This window comes from Microtus pennsylvanicus, chromosome X, assembly GCF_037038515.1.
Source record: "Microtus pennsylvanicus isolate mMicPen1 chromosome X, mMicPen1.hap1, whole genome shotgun sequence".
Classification (NCBI taxonomy): domain Eukaryota; kingdom Metazoa; phylum Chordata; class Mammalia; order Rodentia; family Cricetidae; genus Microtus; species Microtus pennsylvanicus.
Genome location: NC_134601.1, coordinates 28,848,452 through 28,861,540, shown reverse-complemented (window position 1 = coordinate 28,861,540; position 13,089 = coordinate 28,848,452).

Below are 13,089 nucleotides of genomic sequence, written 5' to 3'. Positions count from 1 at the left end.
TTTTCTCTGTACTTGGGAGAAGAAATACAATACTTTAAATCACTTTATAAAATAAGCAAGGCCACTTAATATTCATTAGCAAAAACTAAGGCTTGTAGCCACACAGAGAAGCCAAAGAATATTTTTTACACACCTGCAAATACTATGTAGGTGTTCACACCAGTCCATCTGTCTTCACATAGGCAGACTAAGATCTTTTGTATGGGGCTTTCACGGGGGCTTGGGCACCTTTGGGAGGCTGAGCTGGAGCTGAGGCCTCTGCTTTGGTTTGAACCTTGGGCTTTGGTTTTTGGAGCCTATGACCCCTGGACATAAAGCTTCTAATCTGCTTCCTAAGCTTGGGGTGAGCAATGAAAGCGAGACAGCTGAGTTTGTAGCTGGGGCCCTTTGGCATCTTGGGTTTAACCACCTTGGGCTTCACCAGGGCCTTGAGGGCCTCTGCTAGCACACTCATGGCCTTTGCATTATTTGCCTGCATCTTCTTCAGGACTTTCTTGTTGTGCTTTTTGGCAAAGGAATTTGGGGTAGGCCCCCTTGAGAGATTCGAATCTTTGTGATTGGGGCTTCTTGATGCCATTTCTTTGCCTTTTTCGGGACTGGTTGTATATGGTGTGGTTCTTGGCCTTGGCCGTGTCTGAACAGTAACCAGAGCTCCCCTGATTTTCTTTTTCACTTCAAGTTTTAAACTTACTTTTCCACTTGCACAAAAATAAAGGGAAAAAAACCTCAAAAAAAGAATATTTTTTACAAATCGAGAATGATATTATTTTGACGCAAGTGAAGCAAGGCCACAAGGGTATGGTTTACCTAGTTTTCAGCCCTCCTCACCTACTAGACAAGAGCCCTACCTGCAAATTCTTCCTTTTAGGTTCCAAGAGCAGGTGGCAGTAGTCCTGCATACTTTCTATTTTCTGATCAAGGATGCAGTCTCTGCTGATCATGCTATGATTTCTGCCTGGCTAGGAGCAGGCATGTTCAAAAGGACAAAAATAATGATTGAGTCTGGAGCTCTTTTTTTGTCTGAGTACAGTTCCTAGCGACAGAAGTAACTCTGAATGTATAACTTCCTTTACTAGAAGAGATTGTTTGCAATTTCTAAAATGACTGGACTTATTTATAAATGACTAAATGTTCTTGACAGTATGCTAATCTATTAGTGGTACAAAAATCACTTAGAGTATATTAAATTATGAGTTTATACATGAATGTAAGGTCCCATCCTAGGTTTACTAAATAGGAGTCTAGAACTTTCATTTTTGACAAACATCATCTTTGGTGATTTTGCTGCTCATTAATGTCTAAAAAGTTACTGATATATATATGTGTATTATCCCCATTCTTAAAGGGGAACTATAGTTAACTTCAAATGCTTTTTAGTGGATTATACAGTGGTTAAAAATAATATTCTTATTACAAAACCCTTTGTTTTTCCTACAAGCCTACCTTTCTTAGCCATCATTGCTCCAGCAATATCTGAATAGATGTTGACACAATCTTTCCATTGTAAATCTGTATTTGTGAAAATACTGCCTTAGTTAGCATTTCTACTGCTGTAATAGGACACCATGACCAAACATAACTTGAGGGTGACAGATTTTATTTCATCTTATAATTTATAAGTCCACTCCTGGGGGAAGTCAGAGCAGGAACTCAGGGCAGAAACCTGGAGGCAGAATCAGATGCAGAGGCCATGGATGAGAGCTGCTTACTGGCTTTTTCCCTATGGTTTACTCATGTGGCTCTCTTATATACTCCAGTCAGGTGTATATAACTGGAGTATATATACTGAGGTGGAACTTTCCAAAATGAGCAGTAAAATACTAGGCCCGGTCTATATCTTGATTACAACTTTGTAAAAGATCTTGAGGCAGAGGACTCAGATGAATCACCCTGGACTCATGACTTCAGATCTTTGGGATCATAAAGTCAGATTGTTTTACATGCTATGTTTGAAATTAGATACCGAATAGGAAATAAAACATTATGGTTTTCTTTTTATGAATGTGTGTGGGAGTTGTGCATGTCTATGTGTGTGTACAGGTGTGTGAAGATGTATATATGCATGCCTGTGGAAACCAGAGGACAACCTTAAGTGTTGTTCTTCATATAATGTTCACTTCTTCATTTTTAATTTTACTTATTTTATGTGAATGGGTGTTTTGCCTGCAGATATATCTGTTCACTATGGCTGTACCTGGTATCTGAGGAGGCCAGAAGAGGGCATTGGGTCCCTTGGAACTGGAATTATAGACAGTTGTAAGTTGCTTGTGGGTGCTGGGAATTGAGCTCAAGTCATCCAGAAGAGCAGTCAATATTCTTAACTTTTTTTTTTTTAGGACAGGATCTCTCTGATGTGGGATGTCCCTTCATATGCTGTGAATATGTTTTAGTTAGTTAATTGGTTAGTAAAGAAGCTGCTTTGACCTATAGCAGAGCAAAATATAGCTAGGGAGAAAAATCCAAAATGAATACGGGGAGAAAAAGGCAGAGTCGAGGGAGATGCCAGCAGCCTCCGGAGATTGATCTCTACCTTCCCAGTGCTAGGTTTATAAGCACTTGACGCCATGTCAAACTTCCATATTTTATAAAACATTGGCTCTGAGGATAAAATGCAGGTCCCCATTACTGCAAGGCAATCTCTCCAGCCAAAAGAGAATGTTGTTTATTAAAATAAAATAAAACAGCTAAAAATATTTTTGCATATTAAAATTAACAATGTACAATCTGTATTCAAATTCTCAGTAGTCTCATAAAATTTAACCCCAAACTATTTAAATTGATATAAATTATGGGAGTCTAAGGAATATTTTTTTGCCTTATCAGGTTGTAAAATATTAGGAGCAACCTGTGTAAATATTTCTACTAATTCATAGCTTTTTTTTAAAAAAAAAGTAACTTAAAAAAGCTGTTTCCAATTTAATATAAACCTGGAGCTATAGGCTCAGAAAGTCTAGCAAATGCTAGAAGAAAAGCCAATCTCTTATATGCGATGAAAATTAATTATATACTTAGGGTCAGTGAGGGCTTTCACATAAATAACAGAATAATTTAAAAAAAACATTCTTTTGACCCAGTATTGGGGGCACACGCCTTTAATCCAAGCATTTGGAAGGCAGAGGCACACAGATCTCTGAGTTTGAGGCCAGTCTGGTCTAGAGTGAGTGAGTGCCAGGACAGCTAGGGTTACACAGAAACCCTTTCTCTAAAAACCAAAAATCAAATCAACCAAACAAAAAATTCATTTATTTTATAATATCATCTTATTTTGTCAATGTTTGATAAAAACTTACATTTAACAATATTTCTTAAAATAACCTGTTTATCCCTTAAAGAAGAAAAATGCTAGAAGACACAGAAGACTGAATTTAGAAATATTCAGGCATCTGTTGTGAGACTACCTGTCACACTTGTGGTAAACATCTACAATGAAAAGTTATATTTTATTCTATGCTAGAGTGAAACCATAGGATGAAAAACGAAAGAGCAGGAATTTGAAGCCCTTTAATCATCTGATTTGATTGAGTAAGCTATGGCATCTTAGCAAAAAGACCTTTGGGGTTTTTCTCAAGAAGCTCAGATTTTGGATATTAATATGAATAAATGGAGGCTATAATCTCTAGGGGATCTCTGTTCTTAGAAATGGGAATGCCCTCTTAGGACTATAAATTGGTGAATCTGACAACATACATTATTTTCCATTTCTGCTGATAAATAACTTATCAGTAAAATCTCTGTTAGTGCAAATCTGAAAAAATTGGGAAAATTAAATATTTAATCGATGTCATCTTTATTGCCTTGTAGGCATAGTTATAGAAGGGTTTTAGAGAAAAAAAATGATGATGATGATGATGGCAACAGCAGCAGGCTTATTGTAGCTATTTTAAGTGGCTTGAGATTGAAACAGGTAAAAGCTGAATGGCAAACGTTAGATGTTAGTGAGGAAATTGTAAAATGGATGCCAGAAATGTAGAGCAAGAGACAGCAAAGAGAAGAGAAGATGGAAACACAGGGCAGGAAAACAAAACAATTCCTGGTTTTGGACCATAATATCCAGCTGGCCTGAGAAGCAAAACTCATTAAGAAAAAAACATTAATGAGTGAATATTCAAGGTACTAAAGTACAGGTTTAAATAGAACTAAGAGTTACAGTCAGTGAGAAATTTATAGTAAGATGTTCCAATAGAACTGGAGAATAAAATTGACTTGAGTTTCAGAGGAATAAAATGTACCACACATACTTAGAAACATTGTAATTAACAGAAGAAGTCTATGTAAAAGTGTTGGCTACAGTGGCAGTGGGAGGGTTGCAGCACTTGGGAGGCAGAGGCAGGAGATGGGAGAAGTCTGTGAGTTCAAGGTCAGCCTGTTCTACCGAGTGAGTTTCAGGACAGCCAGGAGTACATAGAGAAACCCTGTCTCAAAAAAAAAAAGCTTGAATAAAAATGTAATATTTATGCCACCATGAGAACAAGTATATAGGCATATAGAAAGATGTGTTTTTAAATATATTATACCCATCTTTAGTCATGAAAAAAAATTCAAGAGATGCAAAACAGTAAGTAATGATAAAAGTTAAGGACGGAGCTTTGAGTAAAGCATTTGTACTGTTAAGCTATCTCCACTATGTAAATACTGTGCCAGCTGACTTCATGCTAGCAATATGGCGTCCTTTAATGCAGAATTGAGAGGAGATGCACACGGTTATCTAGCCGGAGTGCACCATCATTTCAGCAGCCTTCCACATAAAGGTGATGAAAACAGGCACAATGCCATGGTAGAAAAATGAGAGAAGAAGTAAGAAACTGAAACATCATTTGTAAAGGAGATCTAGGATAGGCATAAAAGAGAATCTAAGGGGAAACTAGATCAAGGCAGACTGGAGGACACCAGATGTTTGCTGCAGTCTTGGAGAAATGACCACAAGAAACAGCACATGGTACATGGACAAAGTGTATATATGGGGCAGGGCGAGGCGGGGGATGAGATTACACAGACAGAACAACCCTTTGAAGAAATGTTTGAACAAGCGTAGACTTTGGAGTGAGGAGGCAAACCGTAGCTCAAATATTGAACAAGGTTGCATAACCCTCCTTTTGCCGCATTTACTTAGCTGTAACCCAGAGAATGGTCATTGCGATGCATAACATATACCAAGTTCTAGTAAATGTTAGCTTGGAGTGGTGTAAAACATGCAAAATGAAAACAAAAGTATTTCATTCACTAAAATGAATGCTTAATGTTTGAAAGTTAAAAAAGTTTATGGGATTTAAAAAGTATTTATTGATCCCAGGTGTAATAATTTGTCTCACAGAGTGATGTATATTATTTGAATAATTAATGAACTGCTTAGGAAAATTGAGATTTTTAGGTCTAGGTCATATCAACTATAATTCCAAAGTAAGGTAACAAATGATTGAGACTGTTTCAGTATTCAAGATATTTACCCCTCAAGTCTACAGTAACCATAAGTCATGTGTGACTAGTGAGAATTCAAACTGTGTGTAATGTAATTAAAGATGTGCCAAAAGTGTAAAATGCACACAAAACTTCAAAAGTCATTAATATCTTGTTGATCATTAAATACTTGTTAAATATCATGCCATTTTGGAAATTTTGTCAGAAGTTTTCTTTATTCTTCTCTCATATAGTACATCACAACTGTAGTCTCCTCTGCCTCCCCTCCTCCCAGTCTCTTCCCCCACCTCTCCTCTTCCCCAGATTTACTGCTCCTCTGTTTCCCTTCAGAAAAGAGCAGGCCTCCCAGGAACATCAACCAAATATGGCATAGCAAAATACAATAACATTAGGCACAAAACCCTCCATATCAAGGCTAGCTAAGACAACCCAGTAGGAGAGGAAACGGTTCCACGAGCAAGCAACAGTCAGAGGCAGCCCCTGCTCCCACTTTTAGGAGTTCCACAAGCATAACATATGCAGAGGACCTAGCTCAGATGCATACAGGGTCTGTGGTTGCCCCTTCAGTCTCTGTGAGCCCCTATGGATCTTGCTTAGTTAATTCTGTAGGCTGTGCTCTCCTCTCTCCGGGTGTCCTTGGCCCCTCTGGTTTCTACAATCCTACCTCTGCCTTTGGGTTTCCCTAGCTTTGTCTAATACTGGGCTGTGAGTCTCTGCATCTTCTCCTATCAGTTGCTGGAGGAAACCTCTCCAATGATGACTGGGCTAGGCACCGATCTATTAACACAGAAGAATATTATAGGAATCATTTCATTGACATTTTTGGCAATTGTGTTTGGTTCCAACCTAGGTCTCTGAGCCACCCAGCTTCTGGTTATTATTAAAATTAATTTCATTTGAATATTTATTCCTTTAAAAGACTGTTTATACCACAAAACTAAAAATTGGACATGTGGCTCAAAATATATTTCCATTGAGCAACCACCAGCCTCAATTCTTAAAATTTGTCACAATATGAATGATATATATTCATTTTAAAACATAAAACTACATTAAAGATAAAATATTAAAATGTTAGTAGTAAAATCCTAAATTTGCTAAATATACAAGTTTCTTCTGTGGCAAATATAATTTTATTGCTGAAAAATTTCTATTTTGTTATTTTATTATGTACTTCTTCCTTGAGATTATCTTTACATTTTTCATTTAAATGGTTTTTTTCAGAATATCATATATGAGTAGTACTTTTCTATCCTTCTTCCTGTTAACCAGCTCTTTTCATGTCCTTCCATTCCCTCATATAATTGACTGCCCCTTTTCAAATTACATGTATATGCATATATATATATATATATATATATATATATATATATATATATATATACAGAGAGTCAATCTAGTTTTGCTCATATGCATTTAAGGCTGACTACTTGGTATTATATAACTATCAGTACTCTCACTTCTAAGGAAAATAGATTTTCTTTGTCTCATAGCTTATCGCTCTTCATTTATGCATGAGGGGCTATGGTATTTTTCCCATTTACAATGATGTAGTCAATATGCAGGCCTTCTTTAGGTGAACATATTGTTGAGATTCCATGGGTCCAGTTTCCCTGTCATATATAGAAGACACTATCTAGCTGCAGAAACCCTAGTCCTCTGGTTCTTGAAATGTTTCCCTTCGTTCTTCTGTGATGCTTCCTTTACCTTAGGTATAGGGTTGTGTTATAGATGTATCAACAGGGGCTTGGCTCCCCACAGTCATTTATTTTCTGCATTTTTACCACTTATGGATCTCCATCTTCTGTAAAAATGAAGATTCTTTGATAGGAGGAAGACACATTTATTTGTGGACAAAAATAACATGTTTAGAATGCAGGTAAAGCTTATATTGGTTTAGGAAAGTGTTCATAGTAGAATACTCTCTAGGGTCCAAGATCTCACTCACCATCCACTGCCACACAATTGGCTAGGTTTACAATGTCAGAGAAGAGTCCCTTCCTGTTTTACAAGTCTTAAGTCAAATTAAACAGCTGTTGATCACCACCAAGTTCTAAGTGACAATATTACACCATTGGGGGAATCTTGCCATACAGTTCATTTTGTGGTTTATTGGCTTTACCCTTGGGTATGACTGCTGAATGCCTTTCTCTTTGGCAGCTTGTAACATGAGGACTGGCTTGTTTGTTGGGGTTTTTGTCCCGCCCAGTACCCCACAACTATTTAGCCCCAAAGAAAAATCACATATAGGTCTCCATAAATTATAAGCTGATTGACCCATTAGCTCTAGCCTCTCACTGACTAAATCTCACATCTTGATTAACACATTTTTCTGATCTATGTTAGCCATGTGGCTCAGTACCTTTTTTCAGTGGGGCAGATCACATCGTGCTGCCTCCGTGGTCTGGGCAGGAGTGGGAGGAATCAACTTCCTCCTTCCCAGAATTCTCCTGTTCTCATTACATCATTTCTACTTCCTGTCTTGTTTTCCCACCTATATTTCCTGCCTGGCCAATCAGCGTTTATTTATAACATGATTGACAGAATACAGACAATTCTCCTGCACCAGCAGCTCAGATAGTACATTTAGATACTATGAGATCCAGTCTTCAGGAAGAGGGATTACAGGTCAGTTTTAGTTAGACTCCTTCAAGTCCCATTTCTAAAGTATGTGGTGCCTTCAGCAATAGGTTTTACCTTTAAGCTTTGGGAACTTGAACAGCAAACAACAATGGTAATAACCTATATTGTTATAGGAGTCTCTTGGACTCCTGGAGGCAACAACTAAAGGGATGTTTCCCATGTGTGGCACAAGGTTTTTGTTAGATAGTCTATGTCTCTGAAAACCACATTTTTATATCTATCATCTATGTATATATGTATGTATGTATGTATTCATTTTATATCCTGACTACAGTTTCCCCTCCCTCTTTTACTCCCAGTTCTTCCCCCGGCCCCTATCCTTTTTTTACCCCAAATCCACTCCTCTGTTTCTGTCCAGGAAAGGGAGGTTAACAAAATGGATATCAACAAAGCATGGCATATCAAGTTGTAGTAAAACTAAACACCTCCCCTTGTATTAAAATTGGGCAAGGTGACCCAGTATGAGGAGTAGGGTCCCAAAAGCCATTAAAAGAGTCAGAGACATCCCTGTTTCCACTGTTAGAAATCCCACAATATGACCAAGTTACACAACTGTCCCATATAGGCAGAGTGCCTAGGTCAGTCGCATGCAGGCTCCCTGATTTTGTGGGTTTTCTTGGGGTGTTCTTGATTCCTCTGGCTCCTACAATCCTTTCTCTCTCAGCCCCCTTCTTCAGGATTCACCAAGGTCTGCCTAATGTTTGGATGTGGGTCTGTATCTGTTTTGATCAGTTGCTGGATGAAACCTCTCTGATTACAAATGGGCTAGGTACCAATCTATGAGTATAGCAGAATATCATTAGCAATCATTACATTGACATTATTTTTTTCATTCAGTCGTGTTTGGTTTGATAAAGTCAGCCTGATCCTAACCTCTGTACATTCACTCATGCTCCCAGGTACCACATTCAGTGTCCTGGCCTACTTTGGCCACTGCTCCCATCATGACCCCTAACTTCTAGGCTTCTGCTTGGACCCTCCCTGTCTGCCACCCAGCTACATGCCCCTACCATTTTGCATAAAACCTCTTTGCCCAGTCAGACCTTGCACAAACCTTAGCAGAGTCTGGACAGGTCAATCAGTATGATTCTGCCCTTGACACACCTTCCCCAGCCCCCAAACTACTCCTCAGACTTAAACCAGGATGAACATCATACATACCAGAGCAGCCTCCAGTGTCCACCTGACTTCATTCCAAATAAGCCACATCCATCCTGCAGACCTACTCCAGGCCACACATTGGGTATTTTGCTCCAGTCTGCTCTATTAATGTCAGACAAAGAACTATCAAACAAAGTTCACATACCCAAATCACATAGAAAAATGCAAACAATACAAAAGATCAAGGCAGTAAGTATCTCCTGTCCTCAAACCATAAGTCATATAGACATGTTTATCAATGAAATTTCCTTGATGAACTCTAGGACACAGAATTTAAAAGAATGATCATACATGTCATAAAAGAATTCAAGGAATTTAAAGAAGACACAACAGTTAAATGAAATTAAGGAAAAAGAATTGAAGGAGAATAAACACCCGATTCCGCAAATGACCCTGGTCTGGATCCGTTCCTGCTCTCATGGAGTTCACTGTCCGAAGCCTGTTTTGGCCCAGGTTGCTGGCTCAGTCCTGCTCTTTTGGAAATCGCTATCTCAGACCCCAAGAATAAACACCTGAGCAATGCTCAAACATAAGGCTGGTGGAAATGGTGAAAAGAAAGCAGGATTTGAAAATAGAACTCAATACAGAAATAAGAACACTGAAGATGACTCAAGCTGAAATGAGGATGCAATTGTAAAACCCAGTGAAACAATTAGAAAACTAAAGACAACACCTTACAAGTTCAATGGATCAACTAGAAGACAAAATAGTCATCTCACCCCCCTAAAAGCAGGTGAGAGTGGGAGGCTTAGAAAGTTTGTGGGACCACTGGCAGAGGGATCAAGAACAATCCCTAATGAATGGTCTGGCTTTTTGGAGCCCATTTTCTATAAAGAGAAACCTTGCTCAGCATAGACATGAGGGGGAGGGCCTTGGCCTTGCCTCAACTTGGTGATGTGACAGAATTAATGGACTCTACATGGGAGTAGACGGGGTGGGGTAGGGGGGAGGTGGAGGAGAGGTAGGGGAGGGAGGGGGGAATGGGATTAGTATGTAAAAAATAAGATAAAATAAAATAAAATATAAAGAAGATGAAATATTAGGACTGAAAGATAAACTAGAAGATCTATACAAAATATTCAATGAATATTAACAATATTTTTTAAAATACAGGAAAGGAGCAAACAATAAATATGGGACACAAGGAAAGGTAATAAAAGTTCAGATTATAGAAATAATAAGGGAGAAGACTCCCAAGTTAACAACATGAACCTTCTTTTCTTTTCTTTTTTTTTGTACCCCACCCCCTTGACTTTATTTTCCTTTTTTTAAATTTTTTTTGACTTTATTTTCAAAAAGACCAACAAGGAGAAGAAAATTTTCTCAAACCAAGGAAAGATGCACCCATGCAAATACAAGAGGCATACAGAACAAAAAGTAAACAAGACTCAAATAGAAAATCCCCATTGTATGCATAACAAAGAAAGTGCACTGAAAACCATAAGAAAAAAAGCATAGATCGTACATAAAGAAAAACTTATCATAATAGCAGCTGATTTCAGGAAACTTGAAAGCCAGAAGAGCCAGAAACAATCCAAGTCCTAAATGAGCATGATGACCAACCTAGACTGATATTCCCAGGAAATCTATCTGTCAGAGTTTAAAGAGAAAGCAAATATTACCTTGATATAAACAGTCTAAAAATTATATTCAACAGATAACACTAAAGCAAATATGGGAAGCAATATTTCAGGTTAGAGAGAGAACAAACAAAGCCAAGGAAGAGACTGTAAAAAGAAAATCAAAGCCATACTAACATAAAGTACCACTGAGAATACAAACACTACCAAATTTCAGCAACACAACGACTCTAATCAATATACAGCTTTTAATATAACTTTAAATATTGAAGGCTTCGCTTCTCCAATGAAAAGAAACAGAATGACTGAATGGATAGAGAAACAAAATTTGCCTATCTTCCACTTATACGAAATGCATCTTAGTTTTAAAGATAGGTACAACCTTAGAGTAAAATGATGGGCAATAGTACTCCAATAAAACAGGACCAGAAAGCAATCAGGCATTGATATCCTAATATCTGATCAAAACAGACTTTATATTGAATTCAATCAGATGGGGTAAATGGGGATACTTTATTCTAATTGGGGGGGGGGATTAGTCAAGGAAGCATTGCTTTCCTAAACATGCATGCACCAAATTCTGGTACACCCAGTTTCTTTTTTCTTTTTTTAAAAATATTTATTTATTTATTATGCATACAATATTCTGTCTTTGTGTATGCCTGCAGGCCAGAAGAGGTCATCAGACCTCGTTACAGATGGTTGTGAGCCGCCATGTGGTTGCTGGGAATTGAACTCAGGACCTTTGGAAGAGCAGGCAATGCTCTTAACCACTGAGCCATCTCTCCAGCCCTACACCCAGTTTCATAAAAAATGTAGCACTGGAGTTAAGTACACAGATTAACACCAACCCATTAATAGTATGCCTTTCTTCAATAGACAGGTCATTTGGACAAAAAAGTAAACAGAGAAACATCAGAATTCATTGATGGTATACATCATCTGAATTTAACAGATATCTACAGAATATTCCACCCAAATATTAAAGAAAATAGACAATCTACTCAGAAGCCCATGGAAGTTTCTCTAAAGTAGGCCAAATCTTGGGAGACTAAACAAATCTTAAGTTTAGAAAGTTTAAAATCATTCTTTGTATATTATATGGCCATAATGTAATAAAACAAAAGCAACAGCATGCAAATCTCTAGTATGCATACAAACTCATGTACATTAAACAACTCATCGCTGAATTATGAATTTGTCTATAATAATCAAGAAATCAATCAAGAATTTATGGAAACTAGATGAAAATGAAAACACAACAATCCAAAGCCTCTGGGACACAGTAGAGTTTTATAGTTTTCCTTAGATATAATAAAAGATAAAGTAGATATAAATATTATAAATACAATTCTTCCTTGATACCTGTCTTTTTATGTGTATTTTTACTATGTTAAAGTTAAAATCTTCCTTTTTATTTAAACAGAAAAGGGGAGGTGATGTGAGATTCCCCCTCTGTATTTAGTGAATACCATTTGTTAATAAAGAAACTGTCTTAGGCTTGAGCAGGGCAGAATATAGGTAGGCAGGGAAAACTAAACTGAATGCTGGGAGATAGAAGGACAAGTCAGCAAGATGCCATGTAGCTCTGCAAGAGACAGATGTTGGAACTTTACCCGGTAAGCCACAGCCAAGTGACCATACACAGATGAATGGAGATGGACTAGTTTAGGATATAAGAGTTAGCCAAAAATATGCTTAAGCTATTAGCCAAACAGTATTGCAAATAATATGGTTTCTGTGTAATTATTTTGGGGTGAGCAGCCAGGAACTAACAAGCAGCCTATTAAAACAAAAAAAGTCAGTTTCAGGCTTGACTCAGGCTGCAATCCCATAGATTGGGTCATTAATGTAACAGAATTTTCTTACTAAAGTAACAGAAATTTCCTATGGCTCTAGATGCTGAGGGTTAAGCGTGGTGCCAACATGGCACCTGCCAGTTCAGGTGAAAGATTTCTTCCTTGTTTCTGTTCACTGGCTCCGTTCTTGCCCTACACTTATAGGCAGAGAAAGCCATTTCCTGTTTTCTTCTATTTTTTACGACTTAGTAATCACATCATGAAAGTCTCGTGCTCATGACCTGATCTAACCCTGGTTACTTTCTAAAGACCTATTGGCTTCTAATATCATCCTAAGGGGAGTTGGGGCCTTAAGTAAGGAAGTTTGGATGGATACGATCAGTTAATCATTCACTCCATATAAATCAATAATCTAGAAAATGCAAATGAGAACAAAAACATTATCAAGTATCAGATTTGAAAAGCATTGTTAACAGCTCGTATTTTTTCTT